The following is a 15,206-nucleotide window of genomic DNA, read 5'->3' as shown; positions in this document are numbered from 1 at the left end:
CAATTCTGTAGCATAATTAAAAATAAAAGATAATACCAGAAATGCTTTTTCATTTTCAAAATGAAGCTGCATTTTTTGACTCGAAATTAAAATGAAAAAGCAATACTTCAAAATGCTTTTTCATGTTCTTCCTCAACACTGCTTATTCTGTCAATTAAAATGATAAAGAAAATGGTATTTGACATTTCATTTTCAAAAAGTTCTCTGATAAATGTGTAGCAAAATTCATTTAGAAATGTCTAATTTGACTATTAAAATTGATTCACAGAAATGCTTTTTAATTTTCAAAATGAAGGTGCATCAAATGACTAAATATTAAAATGAAAAAGCAATTCTTCAAAATGCTTTTCATTTTCTTTTTCAACATACTTCTGCGCATGCGGGTCACATCTGGGTCATTTCATGGTCACACAGGAGATCACTGAAAATTCGCATTTAATTGATAATGTGAACAGCCTTGCAAAAAAATCTGATTTTTTCAAAAAATCAGAATTGAGCATTAAGCCCTGCAGTGTGAACATAGCCTATTATATGCTAAAAAGCCCTAATATGGAATGTGTTTAAATGTATTGGTTCGAAAATCTAAAAGCACACATATAATACAAAATTACGTTCTTTATTTTTATTTTATTTTATTGTATTTTATTTTTCTGGACATGTGATTTAAATTGAAAGATCTTTAAGAAATTAGATGTGTCCTTCTGTTCTGATTTCCATTCCCATAACAATTATAAAAACTTTTTACACTCAGTCTATGCATTGCTCTTCGTAGCATACTGTCACAAACAACCCTCTGGGAATCGCACTGCTGTAGTCCATGTAACAAGAGTTTGAATAAAGATATATATGTGCGCCCGCGGTGCACATATCCACAGTGGGCTGCAAATATCAAGAGGGTTGCAAAGACAGCTAGTAAGGAAGTAATTTTGCTGAGTCCTGAACTGCAATTCAGCTGCAATACAGCAAGTGTGCCTGCCAGAAATAAGGACAGAGCATCACAAGTGTCCAGATTACTGCATTTGTTCCCTAAAATGAAAGTGGAAAACAATCATGTGACAAAGACTTGAAAAGAGGCAAGATGGATTAGTGAGAGCTAAAAAGTAGTTCTTTCCAATAGAACCGTCTGGACACAGACATGCTAAGACAGACGACTGTGAACTGATTTATATAAACACACAATGACTTCTAGAATAAAGTCCTGGAATCACTGGAATTAGGCAATAAAAAGATCATGAGCATTTGCAGTCTTTTGACAGTTTGGTTTTCAAGAAGTTAGTGGGAGGAAGATGGTTTGATGCCTTTTGAAATACAGAGAAATTAACACAGCAAAAAATACTCAGCCTGTTCAAGTTTTAAGTTAATTATTCTTATATAAATTATTATATTACCTTTGCTCAAATTCTCATGTGAGGCTGACTCTGCTCCTTTCATGTCAGATGGAGACAGTTTTCTGTAGCAGGAAAAGTACTGCAGCACATTCACAGACGAATATCTGCGGGGCCCCTGAGAGAACAGCCAAAGAGTCCTTCACATTCACGTCACACCACACTGAGCGCAACTGCACGCTCCTTACACAGAAAGCAGACTGTCAGAAAAAAAAAGGCTGAGTTGGGATTTGAGTTGTTTATGTCTGCGACTGTTTTTTTTACACAGCATGGGAACAAATCGTTAAGCTCACCGACTTTTACCTCCTCTGATCGATTTAAGACATATTTGTGATTTAAAGCCAAAGGTACTTATTGGACAAAGAGGTCATCCAAAAGGCTGTTGTGGTTTTGACATCAGGTCATGTAATGCTGAATTTCCTCCCTTTATAATCAATACGAGCATTTATAAAAAAGCTAAAATGGCTTTTAGCTTAAAAAAAGATGTTAAAGGTAAATTATATGCAATCTACAAATGTGCTGTCTATATGGGTCTTTGGAATACTTCTTTAGATGATTTCTAAACCTTTACAAACGGCACACAAGGACATTTTCTTGGTTTTGGAAATTAATACAGCACAGAACGATATGCTCCCACATCTGGTCTAAAATCTCTTCTCTTGGTTGCAGTCAGTTTAATGCATCCTTACTATCATGCTCATTACTGCTTAGGTGTTTTATTTCCCTGGTGTCAGAGTCCATATTAGTCTAAGACATACAAAACCCCAACAAAAAAAAAAGATCAAGCGTTGAGCGTTGCAAGAAGAAATGCTATCCCGATTTACTTTTCAGGTAACATAAAACATCAACATCTAAATGACACATTTTCTGTTCCCCTGACAATGTAAGAAAATATTTTAAAGCTCAAGCTTTCTTCTGTTTTCTGCTGCTGTTTTCCGAGTTCTAGCTAAGTAGGGAATTCCCTTTGAAATGACAGTTTAATTAGGACAGAAACTTTCAGAGCTAGTGTTTCAACTAAGAGCCCCCAGCGCCTTAGACAAGTCACTTTGTGTGCACTGAGGAGCAGAGGAAGGAAGCTTTAAATGGCAGCTGACTGCTGAGCTCTGTACACTCATGTGCTGCCTGACCTCTACCATCATAGTTCTTGTGTCTCTGCATGCATGAGAGGATGAGTGACACTTAAAGAGGTCCTTGAGCCGTAAGCCCAAGTATTAATGAGCATCACTGTTTTATTTGAGAAAGGAGCCAGCTTTTCTGCAAAAAGATTAGCAGCACCGCCTGTACCAAATTATCGGAGAATCCCTTAAATTCTGAAAAGCAGAGGTTTTTCTTTTTTTGGTGATATTTAGAGACATTAGACATTTCTGTGACTTTGAAAAAATAACAAAGAGGTATGGAACAAACCGGCCCACTAGACTGGGTGTCTGTGTGTTAGTTAGGCATGGATTAATGTAGGGAAAATTGGGCTTTGAGGCTTTATTATAACTATTGCACTCAATTCTCTGTGAAGAACAGAGTAATTATTGAGGCCCTGAGTTTGTAATTGACTTTTAGATTAGTTCTAGATTACTTTAGCAGTGCTGGCTTAACAGGGATGAGTCTGCATGTCCTAGTTAACAGGGAATATAAAAAACACTGGGTAATGCCTTTTCCACTCACTAAATTGGACTAGATTGACTGATATGATCAACCTGGTCTGACAGGTTCAGCAGATGTTTCCAACTTTCCAAAGCAGACAGGTACAGTATGTTAGATTTATTTTAAAAAATTGGACCAAAGAAGAAACAATACTTAATCTTAAATATGATGCATTTGTCAATTTAAAACAAACTTGGAGAGACGCAATACCCAGATTCCTTCTATTTTATAGATATAATTCTAACCTGCAAGGCAATCTGAAGGTATATTCACAATTTTATTCAAAACCCATTTTATATTGTAGTTCAACTCTGTAATGCATCAAAGAAAATTCACAATTTTCGGAATTAAGATATTTTTTAGACCCTGTAAGAAAATTCACAAAAAATTTCAATATATTTTTATGAGATATAGATAGTTTCAATTATGGTGATTTAGTAACTTTTGCTCACATAATCTTAGTTTAAGATGCAAAAATGTTGGAATAAAAGAACCTAATTCACACACTATCTAAAACTTGATCCACCCATTTTTAACATGGTGTAACAGTATTACAAAGAACTAATTATCAACACATTTAGCGTTCTCATCATAAAGTTCAGAAAATATGTCAAACGTTTTCCTCCCAAAAGTGTTTTATGGAAGCTTTCATTTTGAAATGAGCAGGAAAAGCCCTTCTACTGCTCCTAATGGAAAAATAATTCACTACAGGGCAGACTAGGACCATGTACAATAGGGTTTAAAGGAAAAGTTTTTACCGTGCCGAGTCTAAGAATCATAAAAATAATAATAATAATAAATTTCATTTATTTTAACACCTTTCTTGGAACCCAAGGTCGCCGTACATAATAGTGACAGCTAAACAATCAACAAAACAGCAGTAAAATGTACAGAAAAATATGCACTTTAATAAAAAACAATAGGCAAAGGATGTCAAGTTTTGGGGGAAACCTGCAAGTTGGAGAATTGTGGGAGAGAGCCAATGTTTCAGAGGTCAGGGGGTAGTGCATTTCAGAGCTACAGAGTAGCTCTGAAATGTAGAGCTACGGAGTGCGGAGTGGGTCTCCCTTGGGGGGTCCTGGCTCGTACCTGGGGTTGGGGCGGGGGGATGCCCGGAACTCCTGGGTGGTGGTGGGGTGCTCGTCTGGGGCTGTGGGCGTCCTTCTCCGGTGGGGCCCTGCGTTGGGTTCTCCCGGCGCGGCGGGGGGGCTGCTCTCCTGGTTGGGCTGGGGCGGCGCCCTCTTTCCCTCCGTGCCTCCCTGCTCTCTGGCTCTGGGGGCCTTGCGGCGGCCCTGCTGGCCCTGGCCTGGGTGGCGGGCTTGGTCGCCCGGGCGGCGGTTGTTCCCTGCCGGTTCCCGTGTGGCGTTGGGGGGATTCCGGCTGCCGCTGCTGGTGCGGTGGGGGTCTTGGGGTGGGGATGGCTGGGCACTCTCCCTCCTTCTTTTCACGTTCCACCATCCATTTTAGAAGAACATAAACACTCACCTGAGCACAGGTGTTAGCTCAACAGACTGAATGACTGAAATATTTCACACTAGTTGGTTTTAAGGCATAAGTATGCGTGTGTGAACACTATCTGTTTTGTGTACATGTCGACAGGTGGACATTTTTGCAACTAACAGGTGTGTTTATAACATTTGAGTGTGTGTGTGGACAGGCTCCGCCCTTTTTTTTTGTTTTTTTTTTACATTTAAACCTTACCATAATGATTAACAACCAGTAAACTTGTTGCTTTATGCTGCTTCATGGTCTTATCCCCCTTCCCCTCCTATTATCACCCCCTACCCCCCCTCTCTCTAACGTCCCTCTCTCTTCTTCCCCTCTTTCCTTTTCCGTCCGGTCCAACACCAAAGATTTTCAGACATGATTGAAATTAATAAAGTTTGGCCTCAATTACAAAAGGGGTTTATTCAGACATACCTTTGGTTTGTCTGAAGATTAATAACCCCTCTTGTTAAAGTAAAATATGTCCAACACAAGAGGCCCTCAGCTCTCATCTGTCTGCCCAGCTGTTGGACAGGACAAGTTAAAAAAAAAAAAAAAAGAGCTACAGAGTAGCTGAATGCTCTGCTCCCCATAGGGACGAGGTGAGCAGTGGGGACAACCAGTAGAAGGGAGGAGGAGGATCTGGGGGTTTCGGGTGGGGGTGGCAACATGAACAAATTCCAACAGGTATGGAGGGGCAAGGTTGTGGATGGATTTAAAAGTCAGGAGAAGTATTTTGTGTGATCGGTAACCAATGAAGCTGCTATAGAACAGGTGTGATGTGTTGGATGGATGTTGTTTGAGTGATAACTCTGGCAGCTGAGTTTTAAACATATTAGAGTTTACGTAGAGCTTTCTGAGGTAGTCCAAAAAAAAAACAAAAGGAGTTGGAGCCGGGAGTAGTCAAGCCGGGAAGTAACAAGGCTGTGCACCAAGGCGGCAGTGAAATGAGGACTGACGAAAGGGCAAAGACGACGGATGCTACGAAGGTGGAAATAGGCAGACCGGGTGATGCTATTGATGTGCGAAGTGAAGGAGAGGGTGCAGTCCAAGATGACACCCAGACCTTTAACCTGAGAGGACCGGAAAATGGAAGAGTTTTCGAAGGAAATGGAGAAGTTTAGATGCTGTTTAGGATGGATTTAGTGCATATCAGGAGAAGTTTGGTTTTATCATTATTTCGTTTTAGAAAATTTGTGCTGAAGCAAATTTTTATTGCGAGAAGGCAGTCGGTGAGGGAAGTGGGAGGAAGAGAGGACTTTGGTTTGGTGGAAATGTAGTGCTGGGCGTTGTCCACATAGCAATAAAAGGGAACTTTGTGTTTATTGAGGATTTGACCGAGAGGTAGAAGGTGGACAAATAGCAGGGGCCCCAGGATAGAGCCCTGGGACACGCCAAAGAAATGTGGGTATCAAAATATATTATAAGAGTGATTGTATGGCTAAAGTTGATATCTACTTTCAAAGGTAATGCTTAGATCTACACAACCAGTAAATGTGAGAAATAAAACTTTTAGTTAAAAAATTGAAACAAAAAAGAGCAAAAAAACGGGATAGGCTTCTATCAACCAGTACCAATGACCAATAAAAAAATAAAAAATGCATTTCTAAACTCATGGTTAGGTTGAACCCCCAGAGGTAAATGGATCTTTGTAAATAGGTCGCAAACTAAAATGTGGTAAAGGTTGTTGCTGTGTAAACACAGGCAGTCAAGGTGTAAAGCAAGGAAGCATACATCTAACTTTTTTTTAAAATTTATTCTAGCTAAAGATTTTGTTTCAAAGTCCCTATTATTGCATTTGGGAATTTGCAGTGGTAATTATGTTTTGCTGCATGTGGTTTGTAATCCATAATTTCTGTCAGCAGGTCTCTGAAAGAGTATGGGAGCTGATCTGCATCCTCAGAGCTGACAGATTATGCTGCTTGATGTTGTGTTTAATTCTCATTACTGCAGATACAGTAGAAACAGTAGCAATGTGAATGAGTGATCCAATGCACTTATATTAAATTAGAACGACTGCAGAGGAAATGTGGTGGCAGCACAGAGAGAGAATGTTTTTTTGCTCTAATTTCAAGAGTAAAACATTAAAAGTGAGAATTATTTTTTGAACTATTTATGGTCAAATCCAATGGGAAATACCTTAGCAGAGTTCCATAAAACAACAGCTTATTCTTTACAAAAAAACATTCACGGTGACCTGTTGCCAAAAGCATAAACTGGCAATCCATCCAAAAATTCAGTTTAGAAGGCAAGGTCCACTGTTTCTGCAAAGTCAGAGCAGACTACTAAATTAATGAGTGACAACAGCAGAGGAATATAAATGCACTGCAGCAGAGGAGAGCTCAGGAACATGAGTATGATGTGCCTGGCAAAAGGAACAGGGCAGCCTTTGTCAATTCACCATGGATTGCATTTGTTCAACAAAGAAATCTGGAAAAACATTCAGCCAACATCAGAACCTAAATGTTATAAAGATACTCAAAGCCCACATGAGTTATTCCAGCATCATTTGCATTTCCTCTTAGTCACCATAAATCAAGTGAACTGCAAACAGGTCTGCCCAAAGGAAATTAGCATTTACTTTACATTTATAACGTCAAAAATTACAGAAAAAGACACAAAGTTCAGATTTTATGTAGATTGTTAAAAAATACAACTTTCATCAGCATTTTACATCATAAAATCTACTTATATGAAAATGTAAAATGTCATGTAAAAGATAAACAAACTTATTTATAAATGTACACAGTTAGATCTATGCAGACATATTTTGGGGGCAACAGGTAATCAGTTTTACATTATAATAAAATCAAATATTTTCAGAAAAAATGATTTACATTTACATTTTTTTTTGCTTTACTTTCTTTATCATTCAGCCCCGTACTGTCTACCCGCTGCTGTAGTATCATTTTTAGGTTTAACTATGGCTAATGCGAATAGAAAAAAAAAATCAAAATGTCAAATTGCCATTTCTTCTGACTTCAAAGGTTAAAGTAGTTCATTGGAAATTTGTCTCTTTGATGTGGGCAGGATTGTTTGTGAAGAGTAAGCTTGCCCCTAATTCCCATCATCCATTTGTTTACACTGTTTCCTGCTAGCTTACACACCTTTAAAACCCCAGCTTAACATTACGGGTGCAACAAAAATGGCGAACAATATTGCCGCTATCTAGCCGTACAGGTTTAAGGCAGATGCCAGCTTGGACAAGGAAAACAAAGATGTACACGGATATAGTAGTCTACAAGTGGATGCATCATAATGGTGTGGAGCAGGGAGCTTGTAGCCTGCCATTTTGTCGTCATAGCTCCAACGTTTTTTCAACAATATTTTTGTTAATAAAGAAACACTCAGAAATGCAATTGTAAGCTTTATTTTCCTTATATTTGCCCTCCATCATCAAAAAAATGCCAAAAGAACATGATATAACACCAAAAACCTAATTTTCATCAGAGTGGGTTTTTCTAAATACTGCATAGTACATGGCATAACCAAAAACAAATCAGATCAAATTTAGCTGCAAAGTGAAAGTCAAAAAGAAAATAAAGGTTATATCCTTTTAAAAATACTTTGAATCGATGCTAAAGTGAAAAGGTTTTCAGTCAAACTATGGAATTGCAATCCAATGGGAGCCTGTTTAGCTCGTGCTGGTTTGCAGCGCCTTCCGTCCGTGAAACCAGGGTTCGACTCCGGGCTGCTCCCTGTTCCCTTCTCTACTTCTGTACCGGTTCCAAGCCCGGTTGCTTTGAGAGGGTTGCGTCAGGAAGGGCATCCGGCGTAAAACATTGCCAAGTTTACCATGCGACTCGTTTGCTGTGGCGGCCCCTGATGGGAAAAGCCGAAAGAGAAACAATGGAATTGCAATCCAATCTTTCCTTCGAAAACACAAACTGAAGAACCTTCAGTTTTAGAGCACAGGTCATACATTTTCTCCTCCACACGTTTCACGTTAATTCTGACACAACCTACAGTACTCCCTGGCCTTTAGCTTGATGCGTTCATCTATCAACACTTCTCTATTGAAGGTCATGTGCAGCCTTGGCTGTAGTACAGTATTAGACTGTGGCCGTGGTTTATGTACCAGCTCATCCTTTCAGGGTCATTGCAGAACCAGATCCTACATCCTTCTATTGTCACTATTGATCACTAGAACACACAGCTGCAAAAGACAGCTCCTACAGAAAGTATAGGCTCATTAATCTACCAAACATACTTTTAATCAAAAGGAAATTTGTAAAAGACAATAGTCTATTGATTATTGACAATCCCACTTTTTTAATTGAACAATTTTTCAGTCTTTAAATTAATTCTTCACTGTATTTATTAACAAGCCTTCTGACCATAATTAGTAAAGCAGTCATGAGCAGCAGTGGCGGCAGCTGAGAGTTTATCAGAGGTGTCTGACAACACTGAGGAATAAGGTCTCAAACTGTACTCTTTCATTGAGCTGTTTCCGTGACTCTATGTGAATTAGAAGGAGCTGCCGTAACAACATGGACGGATGTTGAAGAGCTGAGAGTACAGAGTGTGACTTTTTAGTAACGCTGCTTTAAGCTGGCAGGTTTTTTTAATTGACAGCGGCAAAACTGCTCCGTGTCACAGATATTAGAGTAAAAACAAAAACAAGGATCTCATTCCTGAGGTGAAGGAGTCAGAAGACCTGCTATAGATAGTAAGTAAATGCTGACTGTCTGTTCTGTATTCGGGTGTCCAATTGACAATAAAATCAATTAAGTTCACTTATAAAACAAAAGTTGTCTTAAGGTCAAACACAAAGACAAATAACCCATTGAGCTTTAATAATTACAACTGTCATTTTAATTATAGCCTATGTAAGAGAACAAGAGAGCATGTCAAAGGATTCATAGTGTTTTTCCTGTACCGCACAAGCAAAATGAGCAGTGAAGCAGAACATTGCCTCAACATGGAAGATTATGAGGAAAAGTGCAGTCAAACCAGAGTCAGTCAGGGCTCCCATCTGAAGTGACTGTTGGGATCTGAGATGACAAGAAAGAGATGGACAAAAGAAATTTTCCTGAAACCTAGATGAACAGGGAGGCCAGTTACTGCAGCAGTGAGAGAACAGAAAGCGCATGGACAAACAAAATCCCTGGAACATCTATGACAGGATTTAATTCAATTCAAAACAATGTTATTTGTATAGCCCAAATTCACAACACAGTCATCTCGATGGGCTTCGTATAGGTAATTGAAAAAGTAAAACATCAAATCAAAAGGATCATGAATACATAGAATTCAGTAGGAAAATACTAAATTGAACTAACTAAACAGACAAAACTAAACTGGGCATCCCTGCCCTTAGACCCCCCTTCGCGGTAAGGAAAAACTCCTAAAAAAAACGGATTCCGGAAGAACTCGAAGAAACCTCAGCGGTGCCCACACGAAGGAGGGATCCTCCCCCAGGACGGACAGGCGATTACCAGAACTCATAGAGAAGAATGAACTTATCTAACTCTACAACTTCATATTTAAAGTCCAGCAGACGAGCTTCATCCAGACGGAGTTGGGGGGGACAGTCGGGGGCACGAGTCGAGCCAGAGACAGGATCCACAGCCAGGTGTAGGAGCAGTAGTAGAGGTGAGCCAGAGACGAGGTAAGGAATGCAGCAGTAAGGGACTAGAAAGCAGACAAGAACTAAATCATGAAACATCTGTTTTAGGACAAAAGAGATAGACCTTTCAGAAAAATAAACGCTATTTACTTTTATGAAGCCATCAAGCCATTCATCTAAAAAAAAAAAATATATATATATAATCTTTTAAGTTTGTAAGTTATAGTTTACTTGTATTCTAATTTTTTCAATTCTAAGTTTTGTTTGTTTTGTGGACCTTGATTCTGTACTTCTATTATATTCTAACAATTGGACACTGTTGTGCAGCATAGATTGGAATATGGGCTTGACTTAACCAACTTCATTTTATTTAAAGTGTTAGAATTATTCTTTGAAGTAAATAGAGGGATAATAGAGCGGCATGTTGCTCTGGAGCCTCAGGTGGCAGACCCCTGTACTAGAACATCTGTTATAAGAAAACAGAGAAAAGTATTAAGATGGAAAACAAAATCGATGCAAAATGTTGACAGACACAAAAAGACTGAAACTTCTGTTAGAAGACAAGAGACACACAGATTAATAACTGCAACAATGACACATATTAATGAGTGAGAAAGAGAACAGCTAGAGGAAAGGTCTACAGAGGTGCTGCCCAACCATGGTCGTCAAGATCTATCAATCTATCACCCTGTCTGTTTTACAGTTCTCTCTGAACTGCTTTCTGCTGATTAGCTGACTCAAATGTCTCCTCATTACGTTTGACTGAACACACCTTGTCCAGGTAGTCATCGGCAAGAAATGCAAAGAGAGCTAAAATGAGGCAAGGGGTAGATCTTGAGGACCATGGTTGGGTAGTTCTGGTTTTACATTGAGGAGTGTGTTGAAAATGGCCCTGTCCATCCTTAAAAACACAGTCAGAAGTCTTAAACTGAAATGCTCAAATAGTCAAAATCATAAAAACTACAAAGTTTTCAATTAAAAAAATACCTTGATATTTAGTTTTTGAACAGGTGCAATCAAAACAGGAAGATTTCTTTCTTTTAATCAAAAGCTGTTATGATCTTTTAGAAAACATAGATGTAAGCTTAAATACTCCACTGCAAAACTGTTTGACTGTATTTCTGTTCCCCCTTGTGTTTGAGGGCACATAAGTCTGGACATCACCTCTCATTCTGCCGCAGTACACCCCACCTCTTGACAATTTATACATTTTTAATTTCCGCTCCTGACCGACCTGCAGCTCTGACATCACAGTTCTTATTTTAGATTTGCCTTTAGAAGAATATAGCTTAGATTTTTTTTAAAAACTTACAAGAAGGTACAATGACAGGTGTTTTAAAGAATAAGGACAGTTTTTACTTTTTTATTTAATGTAACTTCATGTTTGAAGGAGTTCAGTACAGTCGGTAACTTTCTTTTTTGTTCCTCTCCTTCCCTTAACAGCTTTCCTCTAACCTGTCCATAACTCATCCCTCTTAGTGACACTCTGGAGCCTGCACCACGCAGCTCGCACACCCATCCAAGGGTGCCGAAAGACCAACGTCACAGCAAACAGAATGTGTTTAGGCAGCAAGGTCACCTTGACCTGGACTGAAGCAAGAAATACTCATTCCCTTCTGGGGAAATGCTTTCCTGTTTGTGACATCTGAATCATTTGTTGTAGTGACGAGTTGCAATGGAAGAAGAAATGAGAGCCAGGCACAGGTGTTAAGAAAAGAGAGGCAGCAGTGCCGATGCCATGAAAATGTCAAGCATATTGCCAAGAGAATTTTAGCACCGAACATAGCTTCACCCTCTTTTAGTGAACATTGTTTTTCAGTGCGCCATACATTTCAGAGATCCATGGGGAGGAGGCTGACTGAAAACTGGGCTAACTTAGAAGGTTAACCCCGTTTAAAAAGCATTTTAGGACTTAACCTTCCCTGAGGCAAAAGGCAAACTAGGGTAAAGACAGCCACAAGTCTCACAAGTATTAAGTAATCATTGGACGTGCGTGTTCTACATTGTACAACACGCACAAACGGTACCATTTTTTTGCACAGCACACATACACATGATATCACTGAGGAACAATGGCTTTTGAGTGAGCGTTGTGGATCAGATTATCACATGGCACAATCAGCCCTCGACTAATGATCTGGATTTAATAATGATTCTATGAATTCAATACAGTTTTAGGACACATACAATGAACAAAAGTTACATTAAGATTATTTAAACAAGATTTTCTGTCAACATTCATAAAGTGTAAAAGACTCCAATGAAAATTGGGTTTCTGGTATTTTTAACATTTTTTGGAGCATTATCGTCATGATGGAGGACATAAAGAAAAAAAAATTAAGATTAAAATTGCGTAACTGAGTTGTTTTTTTATTCAAATTGTGGTGAAATAGAAGAAGACAAAAAACTGCTTTTGGAAAATGACGTAGCTGCTACACGGCCAGAAGGTTCCTGCTCCACAACGTTCTGATGCAGCCTCGTGCAGACAAATGATTCCATGTACATCTTCGTTTTCCTCATCAGAGCTAGCATCTGACTCAAAAAGCTAGAGAAAAGGGATCATGGGAAATTAAGGCAGGCTTACTCCACAACAACAGTCCTGCCCACAACTCAGAGGTGGATATATATAACGAACTACTGCGGATACGCAGAAACTATGTCCTACAACACCGTGTCTGATTTGTTTTTTTGCATGAAAACGACACAATCATAATTAAAAGACCACTGGGAACACTTCCACAATAAATTCAAAGTTGATCGGAGTGGAACTTGAGAGTCAGGATGGAAGGTGAGATCTGAGCGGTAGCAGTGACCATCTGTTCAATATTGCTATGATTAAGACTTTTGAAGTGTGGCTCCACTGGCATAAATCTGCACACAAAAAATGTCAGACATCTCAGCACTTCATATAGGCACAACTGCAGTTATTCCCAAAAAGTGGATGCCATCAGCAGCACCTTTACAATTGAAACATTTAGTTGTATTCTTGTAGTTAGGGGAGGTCAGAGTGAGGGCTTTGGCACGCACAGCTCTGTGTGTGTGAAGTCACTGCTGGGCTGCCGCAGAGCTTGGCCAAACACCAGCTTGACGGCAGCAGCTGGAGAGAAGTGATGTAATAATCTTGTTGCTATGGAAACCTGTTGTTCCCTAGCATCACCAAAAATTCAAGGACGGCGGAAAGTCACTGGCTGGCTGGGACACGTAGCTGCAGTGAGACACGAGTCACAGCCAATAGGGGAATTCTGAGAGACTGCCCTCACAGGTAAATGCTATGTGATGAAAGCATTGCTGAAATGGCACACAGTGTTAGAAAGCAAAAACAAAAGAATTTCTAAATAAGCTTTTGCTGTTGCTTTGTTTTGTGGAAAAGGAAAAGGAATAAGAGCATAACATTTATCCCAGACCTTATTGCATTTTAATTTGGTGTCAAACAGCTGCTTTGGGATTAGTAAAATCCTAAACCAGAGAAGGTTTTAATCTCCCAGTCAAACAGCTTCTTACACATTTTAAAGGTAGTGTATTAAAAAAGATAGAAAACCTATTTTTTTTATTTGTCATTTGTGACATTAAAGTTTAGACAATTTTCAAAGAAAAAAAATAGTCTCAATTCTGAATCCATAATCATGGCTGCAAAAATATGTACATTTCTTCAATACCGATAATTTTAGAGTCAGTTAAGGACCTGGAGAAAAACATAGAAAATAAAAAAAGGATTGCACATTAAGAGAGTAGACCAAAAAATAGGGTTTAAAAGATTTAAAGCTCTTTGGTCTGCTGCCCATTAAAGCCAAAGGGCTGTTTCAAACCAAATATGTAAAGTTTACCTTGAAGTCAAGAGCCAGGAGCCAAACTTAGAAATTTAATTGGCTGGGTTTTTTTTTTTTTTCAAGGATAATGTAGATAAGGAAATTCAAAAGCAAAACAAAATGGAAAATAATTTGGTCCATCAACAATTTTTTTTTCTACTAAATTAGGTATCTAACAACATTTAAAGGGTGGAGCAAAGTCTCAAATGTGGCAAGACATTCCAAAATAAAGACACAGCTTTTGCCCAAAAACATCCTGATCCAGATGAGAAAAAAAGTTGTTTGTTGACAAAAATCAATTGGAGAAGCAGATTAACCGCTGGTTAATTATGACACATTTACTAATTTTGTGTCCTCTCTTGAAATAGTTCACATCAGAAACCATTAAATGACAGAGGATACAAAAAAAAATGAACATCTCTTCACGAACTATAAAAACAAGTGAAATTATGCCATTCACTGGAAGTACCAGGTTTTCCAAAGTGTGTAGCAGCTCCCCGTGTATTTTTTCTGTGGGAAACTGATCCAAATTGCTCTTTGAGTGGTAAAGGTTGCCAACCCCTGCCTTAGACTCTTCTTGAGATTTCTGCTCAAATGTTACATTCCAACCAAAAGTCTATTCTAGTCCTGATAATGATGCATAACTAGGTCTGAGAGCCAACTTAGTCAATTAGTTTTTCTGCAAAGACCACACTCTGTATTTAAAGTGACAGCTGAAACTACAAGAACAAATGAAAAAAAGTGACTGGAATATATCCGATAGTGTTAGTGGAACTAATGACACAGCAGACGTGTGTGTCGGAACATGTGTGCATAATGTCACAATGAAAGATGGTGCAACCACATCACACATTTGTTACTGTTGGACATACATTCACATTTCCCCAAATTCAGATTTTAAAATTTGAATTAACTATGCACAAATCCCCATATAGAGATGAATTGTGTTGCTAAATCTGATTTTATTTATTTGTTTACATTATTTGCTGGACAATAAGCCTATTTGCCCATTATCTGTCTAAAATAAACAGAAAAATAAAAAAGAAAACAGTTTTTAAACTCCACAGCCTTATGCAAAGATAAGCCAGAAAAATACCCCGTCTATCCAAAATAGGAGTTAAATTTTTAACATATTGTTAAAAAGAATGCTGGCAGTGGTACATGGATCAATCCCTTTTTAGTGAGTCATTCTCATGCTGTCCAACTCTCCCAGAGCCACGAAGGAAGAAGGGAAGAAAATAGAGCTCCCACAGCGCAGGCAGACCTGTGCTGCCTCCTCCCTTTTTTTGTTTTCAGAGGCACACACACACGCACACACACACA

At 38.7% G+C, this 15,206-nt stretch overlaps 1 protein-coding gene across 3 annotated transcripts in view; it reads right to left on the bottom strand.

The window, feature by feature from the left end:
* The window catches only part of LOC101175227 (FERM domain-containing protein 5), a 68,581-nt gene that overhangs the window by 35,989 nt on the left and 17,386 nt on the right, over positions 1 to 15,206 (bottom strand). The window contains exon 1 of one of the 3 annotated variants that reach the window (XM_078944604.1): positions 1,389 to 1,482. The exons of the other annotated variants lie outside the window; for them this stretch is intronic. The gene's annotated coding sequence lies outside the window, so the exon portion shown is untranslated. Of the gene's footprint in view, positions 1 to 1,388; positions 1,483 to 15,206 lie in introns of those variants that run through there. 3 annotated transcript variants of the gene reach the window in all.

This window comes from Oryzias latipes, chromosome 3 (assembly GCF_053564925.1).
Source record: "Oryzias latipes strain Hd-rR chromosome 3, Olatipes_Hd-rR_3.1".
Classification (NCBI taxonomy): domain Eukaryota; kingdom Metazoa; phylum Chordata; class Actinopteri; order Beloniformes; family Adrianichthyidae; genus Oryzias; species Oryzias latipes.
The sequence above is the reverse complement of the archived record's forward strand: the minus strand, read 5'-3'. Positions and strand labels throughout refer to the sequence as shown.